Here is a 13,454-nt window from a genome sequence, read left to right as displayed (position 1 = left end):
TGTCCTGGGTGCTCTGTGCCCTTCTGTGATATGTAATGTCTTGTGGTGTGTGTTGCTGCTGCTGTCCTGGGTGCTCTGTGCCCTTCTGTGATATGTAATGCCTTGTGGTGTGTGTTGCTGCTGCCCTGGGTGCTCTGTGCCCTTCTGTGATATGTAATGTCTTGTGGTGTGTGCTGCTGCAGCCCTGGGTGCTCTGTGCCTTTCTGTGATATGTAATGTCTTGTGGTGTGTGTTGCTGCTGCCCTGGGTGTTCTGTGCCTTTCTGTGATATGTAATGTCTTGTGGTGTGTGTTGCTGCTGCTGTCCTGGGTGCTCTGTGCCCTTCTGTGATATGTAATGTCTTGTGGTGTGTGTTGCTGCTGCTGTCCTGGGTGCTCTGTGCCCTTCTGTGATATGTAATGCCTTGTGGTGTGTGTTGCTGCTGCCCTGGGTGCTCTGTGCCCTTCTGTGATATGTAATGTCTTGTGCTGTGTGTTGCTGCTGTCCTGGGTGATCTGTGCCCTTCTGTGATATGTAATGTCTTGTGGTGTGTGCTGCTGCTGCCCTGGGTGCTCTGTGCTCTTCTGTGATATGTAATGTCTTGTGGTGTGTGCTGCTGCTGCCCTGGGTGCTCTGTGCCCTTCTGTGATATGTAATGTCTTGTGGTGTGTGTAATGCCTTGTGGTGTGTGTTGCTGCTGCTGCCCTGTGTGCTCTGTGCCCTTCTGTGATATGTAATGCCTTGTGGTGTGTGCTGCTGCTGCCCTGGGTGCTCTGTGCTCTTCTGTGATATGTAATGTCTTGTGGTGTGTGTTGCTGCTGCCCTGGGTGCTCTGTGCTCCTCTGTGATATGTAATGTCTTGTGGTGTGTGCTGCTGCTGCCCTGGGTGCTCTGTGCCCTTCTGTGATATGTAATGTGTTGTGGTGTGTGTTGCTGCTGCCCTGGGTGCTCTGTGCCCTTCTGTGATATGTAATGTCTTGTGGTGTGTGCTGCTGCTGCCCTGGGTGTTCTGTGCCCTTCTGTGATATGTAATGTCTTGTGGTGTGTGTTGCTGCTGCCCTGGGTGCTCTGTGCACTTCTGTGATATGTAATGTCTTGTGGTGTGTGCTGCTGCTGCCCTGGGTGCTCTGTGCCCTTCTGTGATATGTAATGTCTTGTGGTGTGTGCTGCTGCTGTCCTGGGTGCTCTGTGCCCTTCTGTGATATGTAATGCCTTATGGTGTGTGTTGCTGCTGCTGCCCTGGGTGCTCTGTGCCCTTCTGTGATATGTAATGCCTTGTGGTGTGTGTTGCTGCTGCCCTGGGTGCTCTGTGCTCTTCTGTGATATGTAATGTCTTGTGGTGTGTGCTGCTGCTGTCCTGGGTGCTCTGTGCCCTTCTGTGATATGTAATGTCTTGTGGTGTGTGTTGCTGCTGCCCTGGGTGCTCTGTGCCCTTCTGTGATATGTAATGTCTTGTGCTGTGTGTTGCTGCTGTCCTGGGTGATCTGTGCCCTTCTGTGATATGTAATGTCTTGTGGTGTGTGCTGCTGCTGCCCTGGGTGCTCTGTGCTCTTCTGTGATATGTAATGTCTTGTGGTGTGTGTTGCTGCTGCCCTGGGTGCTCTGTGCCCTTCTGTGATATGTAATGTCTTGTGGTGTGTGCTGCTGCTGCCCTGGGTGCTCTGTGCCCTTCTGTGATATGTAATGTCTTGTGGTGTGTGTTGCTGCTGTCCTGGGTGCTCTGTGCCCTTCTGTGATATGTAATGTCTTGTGGTGTGTGTTGCTGCTGCCCTGGGTGCTCTGTGCTCTTCTGTGATATGTAATGTCTTGTGGTGTGTGTTGCTGCTGCCCTGGGTGATCTGTGCCCTTCTGTGATATGTAATGTCTTGTGGTGTGTGTTGCTGCTGCCTGGGTGCTCTGTGCCCTTCTGTGATATGTAATGTCTTGTGGTGTGTGTTGCTGCTGCCTGGGTGCTCTGTGCCCTTCTGTGATATGTAATGCCTTGTGGTGTGTGTTGCTGCTGCCTGGGTGCTCTGTGCCCCTCTGTGATATGTAATGTCTTGTGGTGTGTGCTGCTGCTGCCCTGGGTGCTCTGTGCCCTTCTGTGATATGTAATGTCTTGTGGTGTGTTGCTGCTGCTGCCCTGGGTGCTCTGTGCCCTTCTGTGATATGTAATGTCTTGTGGTGTGTGTTGCTGCTGCTGCCCTGGGTGCTCTGTGCCCTTCTGTGATATGTAATGTCTTGTGGTGTGTGTTGCTGCTGCTGCCCTGGGTGCTCTGTGCCCTTCTGTGATATGTAATGTGTTGTGGTGTGTGTTGCTGCTGCCCTGGGTGCTCTGTGCCCTTCTGTGATATGTAATGTCTTGTGGTGTGTGCTGCTGCTGCCCTGGGTGCTCTGTGCCCTTCTGTGATATGTAATGGCTTGTGCTGTGTGTTGCTGCTGCCCTTGGTGCTCTGTGCCCTTCTGTGATAAGTAATGTCTTGTGGTGTGTTGCTGCTGCTTCCCTGGGTGCTCTGTGCCCTTCTGTGATATGTAATGTCTTGTGGTGTGTGTTGCTGCTGCCCTGGGTGATCTGTGCCCTTCTGTGATATGTAATGTCTTGTGGTGTGTGTTGCTGCTGCCTGGGTGCTCTGTGCCCTTCTGTGATATGTAATGTCTTGTGGTGTGTGTTGCTGCTGCCTGGGTGCTCTGTGCCCTTCTGTGATATGTAATGCCTTGTGGTGTGTGTTGCTGCTGCCTGGGTGCTCTGTGCCCCTCTGTGATATGTAATGTCTTGTGGTGTGTGCTGCTGCTGCCCTGGGTGCTCTGTGCCCTTCTGTGATATGTAATGTCTTGTGGTGTGTTGCTGCTGCTGCCCTGGGTGCTCTGTGCCCTTCTGTGATATGTAATGTCTTGTGGTGTGTGTTGCTGCTGCTGCCCTGGGTGCTCTGTGCCCTTCTGTGATATGTAATGTCTTGTGGTGTGTGTTGCTGCTGCTGCCCTGGGTGCTCTGTGCCCTTCTGTGATATGTAATGTGTTGTGGTGTGTGTTGCTGCTGCCCTGGGTGCTCTGTGCCCTTCTGTGATATGTAATGTCTTGTGGTGTGTGCTGCTGCTGCCCTGGGTGCTCTGTGCCCTTCTGTGATATGTAATGGCTTGTGCTGTGTGTTGCTGCTGCCCTTGGTGCTCTGTGCCCTTCTGTGATATGTAATGTCTTGTGGTGTGTTGCTGCTGCCCTGGGTGTTCTGTGCCCTTCTGTGATATGTAATGTCTTGTGGTGTGTGTTGCTGCTGTCCTGGGTGTTCTGTGCACTTCTGTGATATGTAATGTCTTGTGGTGTGTGTTGCTGCTGCTGTCCTGGGTGCTCTGTGCCCTTCTGTGATATGTAATGTCTTGTGGTGTGTTGCTGCTGCTTCCCTGGGTGCTCTGTGCCCTTCTGTGATATGTAATGTCTTGTGGTGTGTGTTGCTGCTGCTGCCCTGGGTGCTCTGTGCCCTTCTGTGATATGTAATGTCTTGTGGTGTGTGTTGCTGCTGCTGCCCTGGGTGCTCTGTGCCCTTCTGTGATGTGTAATGTCTTGTGATGTGTGCTGCTGCTGCCCTGGGTGCTCTGTGCCCTTCTGTGATATGTAATGTCTTGTGGTGTGTGTTGCTGCTGCCCTGGGTGCTCTGTGCCCTTCTGTGATATGTAATGTCTTGTGGTGTGTGCTGCTGCTGCCCTGGGTGCTCTGTGCCCTTCTGTGATATGTAATGTCTTGTGGTGTGTGTTGCTGCTGCAGCCCTGGGTGATCTGTGCCCTTCTGTGATATGTAATGTCTTGTGGTGTGTGTTGCTGCTGCCCTGTGTGCTCTGTGCCCTTCTGTGATATGTAATGTCTTGTGGTGTGTGTTGCTGCTGTCCTGGGTGCTCTGTGCCCTTCTGTGATATGTAATGTCTTGTGGTGTGTGTTGCTGCTGCCCTGGGTGCTCTGTGCTCTTCTGTGATATGTAATGTCTTGTGGTGTGTGCTGCTGCTGCCCTGGGTGCTCTGTGCCCTTCTGTGATATGTAATGTCTTGTGGTGTGTGTAATGCCTTGTGGTGTGTGTTGCTGCTGCTGCCCTGTGTGCTCTGTGCCCTTCTGTGATATGTAATGCCTTGTGGTGTGTGCTGCTGCTGCCCTGGGTGCTCTGTGCTCTTCTGTGATATGTAATGTCTTGTGGTGTGTGTTGCTGCTGCCCTGGGTGCTCTGTGCTCCTCTGTGATATGTAATGTCTTGTGGTGTGTGCTGCTGCTGCCCTGGGTGCTCTGTGCCCTTCTGTGATATGTAATGTGTTGTGGTGTGTGTTGCTGCTGCCCTGGGTGCTCTGTGCCCTTCTGTGATATGTAATGTCTTGTGGTGTGTGCTGCTGCTGCCCTGGGTGTTCTGTGCCCTTCTGTGATATGTAATGTCTTGTGGTGTGTGTTGCTGCTGCCCTGAGTGCTCTGTGCACTTCTGTGATATGTAATGTCTTGTGGTGTGTGCTGCTGCTGCCCTGGGTGCTCTGTGCCCTTCTGTGATATGTAATGTCTTGTGGTGTGTGCTGCTGCTGTCCTGGGTGCTCTGTGCCCTTCTGTGATATGTAATGCCTTGTGGTGTGTGTTGCTGCTGCTGCCCTGGGTGCTCTGTGCCCTTCTGTGATATGTAATGCCTTGTGGTGTGTGTTGCTGCTGCCCTGGGTGCTCTGTGCTCTTCTGTGATATGTAATGTCTTGTGGTGTGTGCTGCTGCTGTCCTGGGTGCTCTGTGCCCTTCTGTGATATGTAATGTCTTGTGGTGTGTGTTGCTGCTGTCCTGGGTGATCTGTGCCCTTCTGTGATATGTAATGTCTTGTGGTGTGTGTTGCTGCTGTCCTGGGTGATCTGTGCCCTTCTGTGATATGTAATGTCTTGTGGTGTGTGTTGCTGCTGCCCTGGGTGCTCTGTGCTCTTCTGTGATATGTAATGTCTTGTGGTGTGTGCTGCTGCTGTCCTGGGTGCTCTGTGCCCTTCTGTGATATGTAATGCCTTGTGATGTGTGTTGCTGCTGTCCTGGGTGCTCTGTGCCCTTCTGTGATATGTAATGTCTTGTGGTGTGTGTTGCTGCTGCCCTGGGTGCTTTGTGCTCTTCTGTGATATGTAATGTCTTGTGGTGTGTGTTGCTGCTGCCCTGGGTGATCTGTGCCCTTCTGTGATATGTAATGTCTTGTGGTGTGTGTTGCTGCTGCCTGGGTGCTCTGTGCCCTTCTGTGATATGTAATGTCTTGTGGTGTGTGTTGCTGCTGCCTGGGTGCTCTGTGCCCTTCTGTGATATGTAATGCCTTGTGGTGTGTGTTGCTGCTGCCTGGGTGCTCTGTGCCCCTCTGTGATATGTAATGTCTTGTGGTGTGTGCTGCTGCTGCCCTGGGTGCTCTGTGCCCTTCTGTGATATGTAATGTCTTGTGGTGTGTTGCTGCTGCTGCCCTGGGTGCTCTGTGCCCTTCTGTGATATGTAATGTCTTGTGGTATGTGTTGCTGCTGCTGCCCTGGGTGCTCCGTGCCCTTCTGTGATATGTAATGTCTTGTGGTGTGTGTTGCTGCTGCTGCCCTGGGTGCTCTGTGCCCTTCTGTGATATGTAATGTGTTGTGGTGTGTGTTTCTGCTGCCCTGGGTGCTCTGTGCCCTTCTGTGATATGTAATGCCTTGTGGTGTGTGCTGCTGCTGCCCTGGGTGCTCTGTGCCCTTCTGTGATATGTAATGTCTTGTGGTGTGTGCTGCTGCTGCCCTGGGTGCTCTGTGCCCTTCTGTGATATGTAATGGCTTGTGCTGTGTGTTGCTGCTGCCCTTGGTGCTCTGTGCCCTTCTGTGATATGTAATGTCTTGTGGTGTGTTGCTGCTGCCCTGGGTGTTCTGTGCCCTTCTGTGATATGTAATGTCTTGTGGTGTGTGCTGCTGCTGCCCTGGGTGCTCTGTGCCCTTCTTTGATATGTAATGTCTTGTGGTGTGTGTTGCTGCTGCTGTCCTGGGTGCTCTGTGCCCTTCTGTGATATGTAATGTCTTGTGGTGTGTGCTGCTGCTGCCCTGGGTGCTCTGTGCCCTTCTGTGATAAGTAATGTCTTGTGGTGTGTTGCTGCTGCTTCCCTGGGTGCTCTGTGCCCTTCTGTGATATGTAATGTCTTGTGGTGTGTGTTGCTGCTGCTGCCCTGGGTGCTCTGTGCCCTTCTGTGATATGTAATGTCTTGTGGTGTGTGTTGCTGCTGCTGCCCTGGGTGCTCTGTGCCCTTCTGTGATGTGTAATGTCTTGTGATGTGTGCTGCTGCTGCCCTGGGTGCTCTGTGCCCTTCTGTGATATGTAATGTCTTGTGGTGTGTGTTGCTGCTGCCCTGGGTGCTCTGTGCCCTTCTGTGATATGTAATGTCTTGTGGTGTGTGCTGCTGCAGCCCTGGGTGATCTGTGCCCTTCTGTGATATGTAATGTCTTGTGGTGTGTGTTGCTGCTGCCCTGTGTGCTCTGTGCCCTTCTGTGATATGTAATGTCTTGTGGTGTGTGTTGCTGCTGTCCTGGGTGCTCTGTGCCCTTCTGTGATATGTAATGTCTTGTGGTGTGTGTTGCTGCTGCCCTGGGTGCTCTGTGCCCTTCTGTGGTATGTAATGTCTTGTGGTGTGTGCTGCTGCTGCCCTGGGTGCTCTGTGCCCTTCTGTGATATGTAATGTCTTGTGGTGTGTGCTGCTGCTGCCCTGGGTGCTCTGTGCCCTTCTGTGATATGTAATGGCTTGTGCTGTGTGTTGCTGCTGCCCTGGGTGCTCTGTGCCCTTCTGTGATATGTAATGTCTTGTGGTGTGTGCTGCTGCTGCCCTGGGTGCTCTGTGCCCTTCTGTGATATGTAATGTCTTGTGGTGTGTGCTGCTGCTGCCCTGGGTGCTCTGTGCCCTTCTGTGATATGTAATGGCTTGTGCTGTGTGTTGCTGCAGCCCTGGGTGCTCTGTGCCCTTCTGTGATGTGTAATGTCTTGTGGTGTGTGTTGCTGCTGCCCTGGGTGCTCTGTGCCCTTCTGTGATATGTAATGTCTTGTGGTGTGTGTTGCTGCTGTCCTGGGTGATCTGTGCCCTTCTGTGATATGTAATGTCTTGTGGTGTGTGTTGCTGCTGTCCTGGGTGCTCTGTGCCCTTCTGTGATATGTAATGCCTTGTGGTGTGTGTTGCTGCTGCTGCCCTGGGTGCTCTGTGCCCTTCTGTGATATGTAATGTCTTGTGGTGTGTGCTGCTGCTGCTGCCCTGGGTGCTCTGTGCCCTTCTGTGATATGTAATGCCTTGTGGTGTGTGCTGCTGCTGCCCTGGGTGCTCTGTGCTCTTCTGTGATATGTAATGTCTTGTGGTGTGTGCTGCTGCTGTCCTGGGTGCTCTGTGCCCTTCTGTGATATGTAATGTCTTGTGGTGTGTGTTGCTGCTGCCCTGGGTGCTCTGTGCTCTTCTGTGATATGTAATGTCTTGTGGTGTGTGTTGCTGCTGCTGCCCTGGGTGTTCTGTGCCCTTCTGTGATATGTAATGCCTTGTGGTGTGTGCTGCTGCTGCCCTGGGTGCTCTGTGCCCTTCTGTGATATGTAATGCCTTGTGGTGTGTGTTGCTGCTGCTGCCCTGGGTGCTCTGTGCCCTTCTGTGATATGTAATGTCTTGTGGTGTGTGCTGCTGCTGCCCTGGGTGCTCTGTGCCCTTCTGTGATATGTAATGTCTTGTGGTGTGTGTTGCTGCTGCCCTGTGTGCTCTGTGCCCTTCTGTGATATGTAATGTCTTGTGGTGTGTGCTGCTGCTGCCCTGGGTGCTCTGTGCCCTTCTGTGATCTGTAATGTCTTGTGGTGTGTGTTGCTGCTGCCCTGGGTGATCTGTGCCCTTCTGTGATATGTAATGTCTTGTGGTGTGTGTTGCTGCTGCTGCCCTGGGTGATCTGTGCCCTTCTGTGATATGTAATGTCTTGTGGTGTGTGTTGCTGCTGCTGCCCTGGGTGCTCTGTGCTCTTCTGTGATATGTAATGTCTTGTGGTGTGTGTTGCTGCTGCTGCCCTGGGTGCTCTGTGCCCTTCTGTGATATGTAATGTCTTGTGGTGTGTGTTGCTGCTGCCCTGGGTGCTCTGTGCCCTTCTGTGATATGTAATGCCTTGTGGTGTGTGTTGCTGCTGCTGCCCTGGGTGCTCTGTGCCCTTCTGTGATATGTAATGTCTTGTGGTGTGTGTTGCTGCTGTCCTGGGTGCTCTGTGCCCTTCTGTGATATGTAATGTCTTGTGGTGTGTTGCTGCTGCTGCCCTGGGTGCTCTGTGCCCTTCTGTGATATGTAATGTCTTGTGGTGTGTGTTGCTGCTGCTGCCCTGGGTGCTCTGTGCCCTTCTGTGATATGTAATGTGTTGTGGTGTGTGTTGCTGCTGCCCTGGGTGCTCTGTGCCCTTCTGTGATATGTAATGCCTTGTGGTGTGTGCTGCTGCTGCCCTGGGTGCTCTGTGCCCTTCTGTGATATGTAATGTATTGTGGTGTGTGTTGCTGCTGCCCTGGGTGCTCTGTGCCCTTCTGTGATATGTAATGTCTTGTGGTGTGTGCTGCTGCTGCCCTGGGTGCTCTGTGCTCTTCTGTGATATGTAATGTCTTGTGGTGTGTGTTGCTGCTGCCCTGGGTGCTCTGTGCCCTTCTGTGATATGTAATGTTTTGGGGTGTGTGTTGCTGCTGCCCTGTGTGCTCTGTGCCCTTCTGTGATATGTAATGTCTTGTGGTGTGTGTTGCTGCTGCCCTGGGTGCTCTGTGCCCTTCTGTGATATGTAATGCCTTGTGGTGTGTGTTGCTGCTGCCCTGGGTGCTCTGTGCCCTTCTGTGATATGTAATGTCTTGGGGTGTGTGTTGCTGCTGCCCTGTGTGCTCTGTGCCCTTCTGTGATATGTAATGTCTTGTGGTGTGTGTTGCTGCTGCCCTGGGTGCTCTGTGCCCTTCTGTGAGATGTAATGCCTTGTGGTGTGTGTTGCTGCTGCTGCCCTGGGTGCTCTGTGCCCTTCTGTGATATGTAATGTCTTGTGGTGTGTGTTGCTGCTGCCCTGGGTGTTCTGTGCCCTTCTGTGATATGTAATGGCTTGTGGTGTGTGTTGCTGCTGCCCTGGGTGCTCTGTGCCCTTCTGTGATATGTAATGTCTTGTGGTGTGTGCTGCTGCTGCCCTGGGTGCTCTGTGCCCTTCTGTGATATGTAATGTCTTGTGGTGTGTGTTGCTGCTGCCCTGGGTGCTCTGTGCCCTTCTGTGATATGTAATGTCTTGTGGTGTGTGTTGCTGCTGCCCTGGGTGATCTGTGCCCTTCTGTGATATGTAATGTCTTGTGGTGTGTGCTGCTGCTGCCCTGGGTGCTCTGTGCCCTTCTGTGATATGTAATGTCTTGTGGTGTTGCTGCTGCTGCCCTGGGTGCTCTGTGCCCTTCTGTGATATGTAATGCCTTGTGGTGTGTGCTGCTGCTGCCCTGGGTGCTCTGTGCCCTTCTGTGATATGTAATGTCTTGTGGTTTGTGCTGCTGCTGCCCTGGGTGCTCTGTGCCCTTCTGTGATATGTAATGCCTTGTGGTGTGTGTTGCTGCTGCAGCCCTGGGTGCTCTGTGCCCTTCTGTGATATGTAATGTCTTGTGGTGTGTGTTGCTGCTGCTGTCCTGGGTGCTCTGTGCCCTTCTGTGATATGTAATGTCTTGTGGTGTGTGTTGCTGCTGCCCTGGGTGCTCTGTGCCCTTCTGTGATATGTAATGCCTTGTGGTGTGTGTTGCTGCTGCCCTGGGTGCTCTGTGCCCTTCTGTGATATGTAATGTCTTGTGCTGTGTGTTGCTGCAGCCCTGGGTGCTCTGTGCCCTTCTGTGATATGTAATGTCTTGTGGTGTGTGTTGCTGCTGCTGCCCTGGGTGCTCTGTGCCCTTCTGTGATATGTAATGTCTTGTGGTTTGTGCTGCTGCTGCCCTGGGTGCTCTGTGCCCTTCTGTGATATGTAATGTCTTGTGGTGTGTGTTGCTGCTGTCCTGGGTGCTCTGTGCCCTTCTGTGATATGTAATGTCTTGTGGTGTGTGTTGCTGCTGCCCTGGGTGCTCTGTGCCCTTCTGTGATATGTAATGTCTTGTGGTGTGTGTTGCTGCTGCTGCCCTGGGTGCTCCGTGCCCTTCTGTGAGATGTAATGCCTTGTGGTGTGTGTTGCTGCTGCCCTGGGTGCTCTGTGCCCTTCTGTGATATGTAATGTCTTGTGGTGTGTGCTGCTGCAGCCCTGGGTGCTCTGTGCCTTTCTGTGATATGTAATGTCTTGTGGTGTGTGTTGCTGCTGCCCTGGGTGTTCTGTGCCTTTCTGTGATATGTAATGTCTTGTGGTGTGTGTTGCTGCTGCCCTGGGTGCTCTGTGCCCTTCTGTGATATGTAATGTCTTGTGGTGTGTGTTGCTGCTGCTGTCCTGGGTGCTCTGTGCCCTTCTGTGATATGTAATGCCTTGTGGTGTGTGTTGCTGCTGCCCTGAGTGCTCTGTGCCCTTCTGTGATATGTAATGTCTTGTGCTGTGTGTTGCTGCTGTCCTGGGTGATCTGTGCCCTTCTGTGATATGTAATGTCTTGTGGTGTGTGCTGCTGCTGCCCTGGGTGCTCTGTGCTCTTCTGTGATATGTAATGTCTTGTGGTGTGTGCTGCTGCTGCCCTGGGTGCTCTGTGCCCTTCTGTGATATGTAATGTCTTGTGGTGTGTGTAATGCCTTGTGGTGTGTGTTGCTGCTGCTGCCCTGTGTGCTCTGTGCCCTTCTGTGATATGTAATGCCTTGTGGTGTGTGCTGCTGCTGCCCTGGGTGCTCTGTGCTCTTCTGTGATATGTAATGTCTTGTGGTGTGTGTTGCTGCTGCCCTGGGTGCTCTGTGCTCCTCTGTGATATGTAATGTCTTGTGGTGTGTGCTGCTGCTGCCCTGGGTGCTCTGTGCCCTTCTGTGATATGTAATGTGTTGTGGTGTGTGTTGCTGCTGCCCTGGGTGCTCTGTGCCCTTCTGTGATATGTAATGTCTTGTGGTGTGTGCTGCTGCTGCTGCCCTGGGTGTTCTGTGCCCTTCTGTGATATGTAATGTCTTGTGGTGTGTGTTGCTGCTGCCCTGGGTGCTCTGTGCACTTCTGTGATATGTAATGTCTTGTGGTGTGTGCTGCTGCTGCCCTGGGTGCTCTGTGCCCTTCTGTGATATGTAATGTCTTGTGGTGTGTGCTGCTGCTGTCCTGGGTGCTCTGTGCCCTTCTGTGATATGTAATGCCTTGTGGTGTGTGTTGCTGCTGCTGCCCTGGGTGCTCTGTGCCCTTCTGTGATATGTAATGCCTTGTGGTGTGTGTTGCTGCTGCCCTGGGTGCTCTGTGCTCTTCTGTGATATGTAATGTCTTGTGGTGTGTGCTGCTGCTGTCCTGGGTGCTCTGTGCCCTTCTGTGATATGTAATGTCTTGTGGTGTGTGTTGCTGCTGCCCTGGGTGCTCTGTGCCCTTCTGTGATATGTAATGTCTTGTGCTGTGTGTTGCTGCTGTCCTGGGTGATCTGTGCCCTTCTGTGATATGTAATGTCTTGTGGTGTGTGCTGCTGCTGCCGCCCTGGGTGCTCTGTGCTCTTCTGTGATATGTAATGTCTTGTGGTGTGTGTTGCTGCTGCCCTGGGTGCTCTGTGCCCTTCTGTGATATGTAATGTCTTGTGGTGTGTGCTGCTGCTGCCCTGGGTGCTCTGTGCCCTTCTGTGATATGTAATGTCTTGTGGTGTGTGTTGCTGCTGTCCTGGGTGCTCTGTGCCCTTCTGTGATATGTAATGTCTTGTGGTGTGTGTTGCTGCTGCCCTGGGTGCTCTGTGCTCTTCTGCGATATGTAATGTCTTGTGGTGTGTGTTGCTGCTGCCCTGGGTGATCTGTGCCCTTCTGTGATATGTAATGTCTTGTGGTGTGTGTTGCTGCTGCCTGGGTGCTCTGTGCCCTTCTGTGATATGTAATGTCTTGTGGTGTGTGTTGCTGCTGCCTGGGTGCTCTGTGCCCTTCTGTGATATGTAATGCCTTGTGGTGTGTGTTGCTGCTGCCTGGGTGCTCTGTGCCCCTCTGTGATATGTAATGTCTTGTGGTGTGTGCTGCTGCTGCCCTGGGTGCTCTGTGCCCTTCTGTGATATGTAATGTCTTGTGGTGTGTTGCTGCTGCTGCCCTGGGTGCTCTGTGCCCTTCTGTGATATGTAATGTCTTGTGGTGTGTGTTGCTGCTGCTGCCCTGGGTGCTCTGTGCCCTTCTGTGATATGTAATGTCTTGTGGTGTGTGTTGCTGCTGCTGCCCTGGGTGCTCTGTGCCCTTCTGTGATATGTAATGTGTTGTGGTGTGTGTTGCTGCTGCCCTGGGTGCTCTGTGCCCTTCTGTGATATGTAATGTCTTGTGGTGTGTGCTGCTGCTGCCCTGGGTGCTCTGTGCCCTTCTGTGATATGTAATGGCTTGTGCTGTGTGTTGCTGCTGCCCTTGGTGCTCTGTGCCCTTCTGTGATATGTAATGTCTTGTGGTGTGTTGCTGCTGCCCTGGGTGTTCTGTGCCCTTCTGTGATATGTAATGTCTTGTGGTGTGTGTTGCTGCTGTCCTGGGTGTTCTGTGCACTTCTGTGATATGTAATGTCTTGTGGTGTGTGTTGCTGCTGCTGTCCTGGGTGCTCTGTGCCCTTCTGTGATATGTAATGTCTTGTGGTGTGTTGCTGCTGCTTCCCTGGGTGCTCTGTGCCCTTCTGTGATATGTAATGTCTTGTGGTGTGTGTTGCTGCTGCTGCCCTGGGTGCTCTGTGCCCTTCTGTGATATGTAATGTCTTGTGGTGTGTGTTGCTGCTGCTGCCCTGGGTGCTCTGTGCCCTTCTGTGATGTGTAATGTCTTGTGATGTGTGCTGCTGCTGCCCTGGGTGCTCTGTGCCCTTCTGTGATATGTAATGTCTTGTGGTGTGTGTTGCTGCTGCCCTGGGTGCTCTGTGCCCTTCTGTGATATGTAATGTCTTGTGGTGTGTGCTGCTGCTGCCCTGGGTGCTCTGTGCCCTTCTGTGATATGTAATGTCTTGTGGTGTGTGTTGCTGCTGCAGCCCTGGGTGATCTGTGCCCTTCTGTGATATGTAATGTCTTGTGGTGTGTGTTGCTGCTGCCCTGTGTGCTCTGTGCCCTTCTGTGATATGTAATGTCTTGTGGTGTGTGTTGCTGCTGTCCTGGGTGCTCTGTGCCCTTCTGTGATATGTAATGTCTTGTGGTGTGTGTTGCTGCTGCCCTGGGTGCTCTGTGCTCTTCTGTGATATGTAATGTCTTGTGGTGTGTGCTGCTGCTGCCCTGGGTGCTCTGTGCCCTTCTGTGATATGTAATGTCTTGTGGTGTGTGTAATGCCTTGTGGTGTGTGTTGCTGCTGCTGCCCTGTGTGCTCTGTGCCCTTCTGTGATATGTAATGCCTTGTGGTGTGTGCTGCTGCTGCCCTGGGTGCTCTGTGCTCTTCTGTGATATGTAATGTCTTGTGGTGTGTGTTGCTGCTGCCCTGGGTGCTCTGTGCTCCTCTGTGATATGT

The 13,454-nt window shown here is 52.6% G+C and overlaps 1 protein-coding gene across 1 annotated transcript in view; it reads left to right on the top strand.

Moving 5' to 3' along the window:
* The window catches only part of IFT172 (intraflagellar transport 172), a 619,018-nt gene that overhangs the window by 227,930 nt on the left and 377,634 nt on the right, over positions 1–13,454 (top strand). The gene's annotated exons all lie outside the window — the stretch shown is intronic.

This window comes from Hyperolius riggenbachi, chromosome 4, assembly GCF_040937935.1.
Source record: "Hyperolius riggenbachi isolate aHypRig1 chromosome 4, aHypRig1.pri, whole genome shotgun sequence".
Classification (NCBI taxonomy): domain Eukaryota; kingdom Metazoa; phylum Chordata; class Amphibia; order Anura; family Hyperoliidae; genus Hyperolius; species Hyperolius riggenbachi.
Note: the sequence above shows the minus strand (reverse complement) of the source record. Positions and strands in the feature narration are given on the sequence as shown.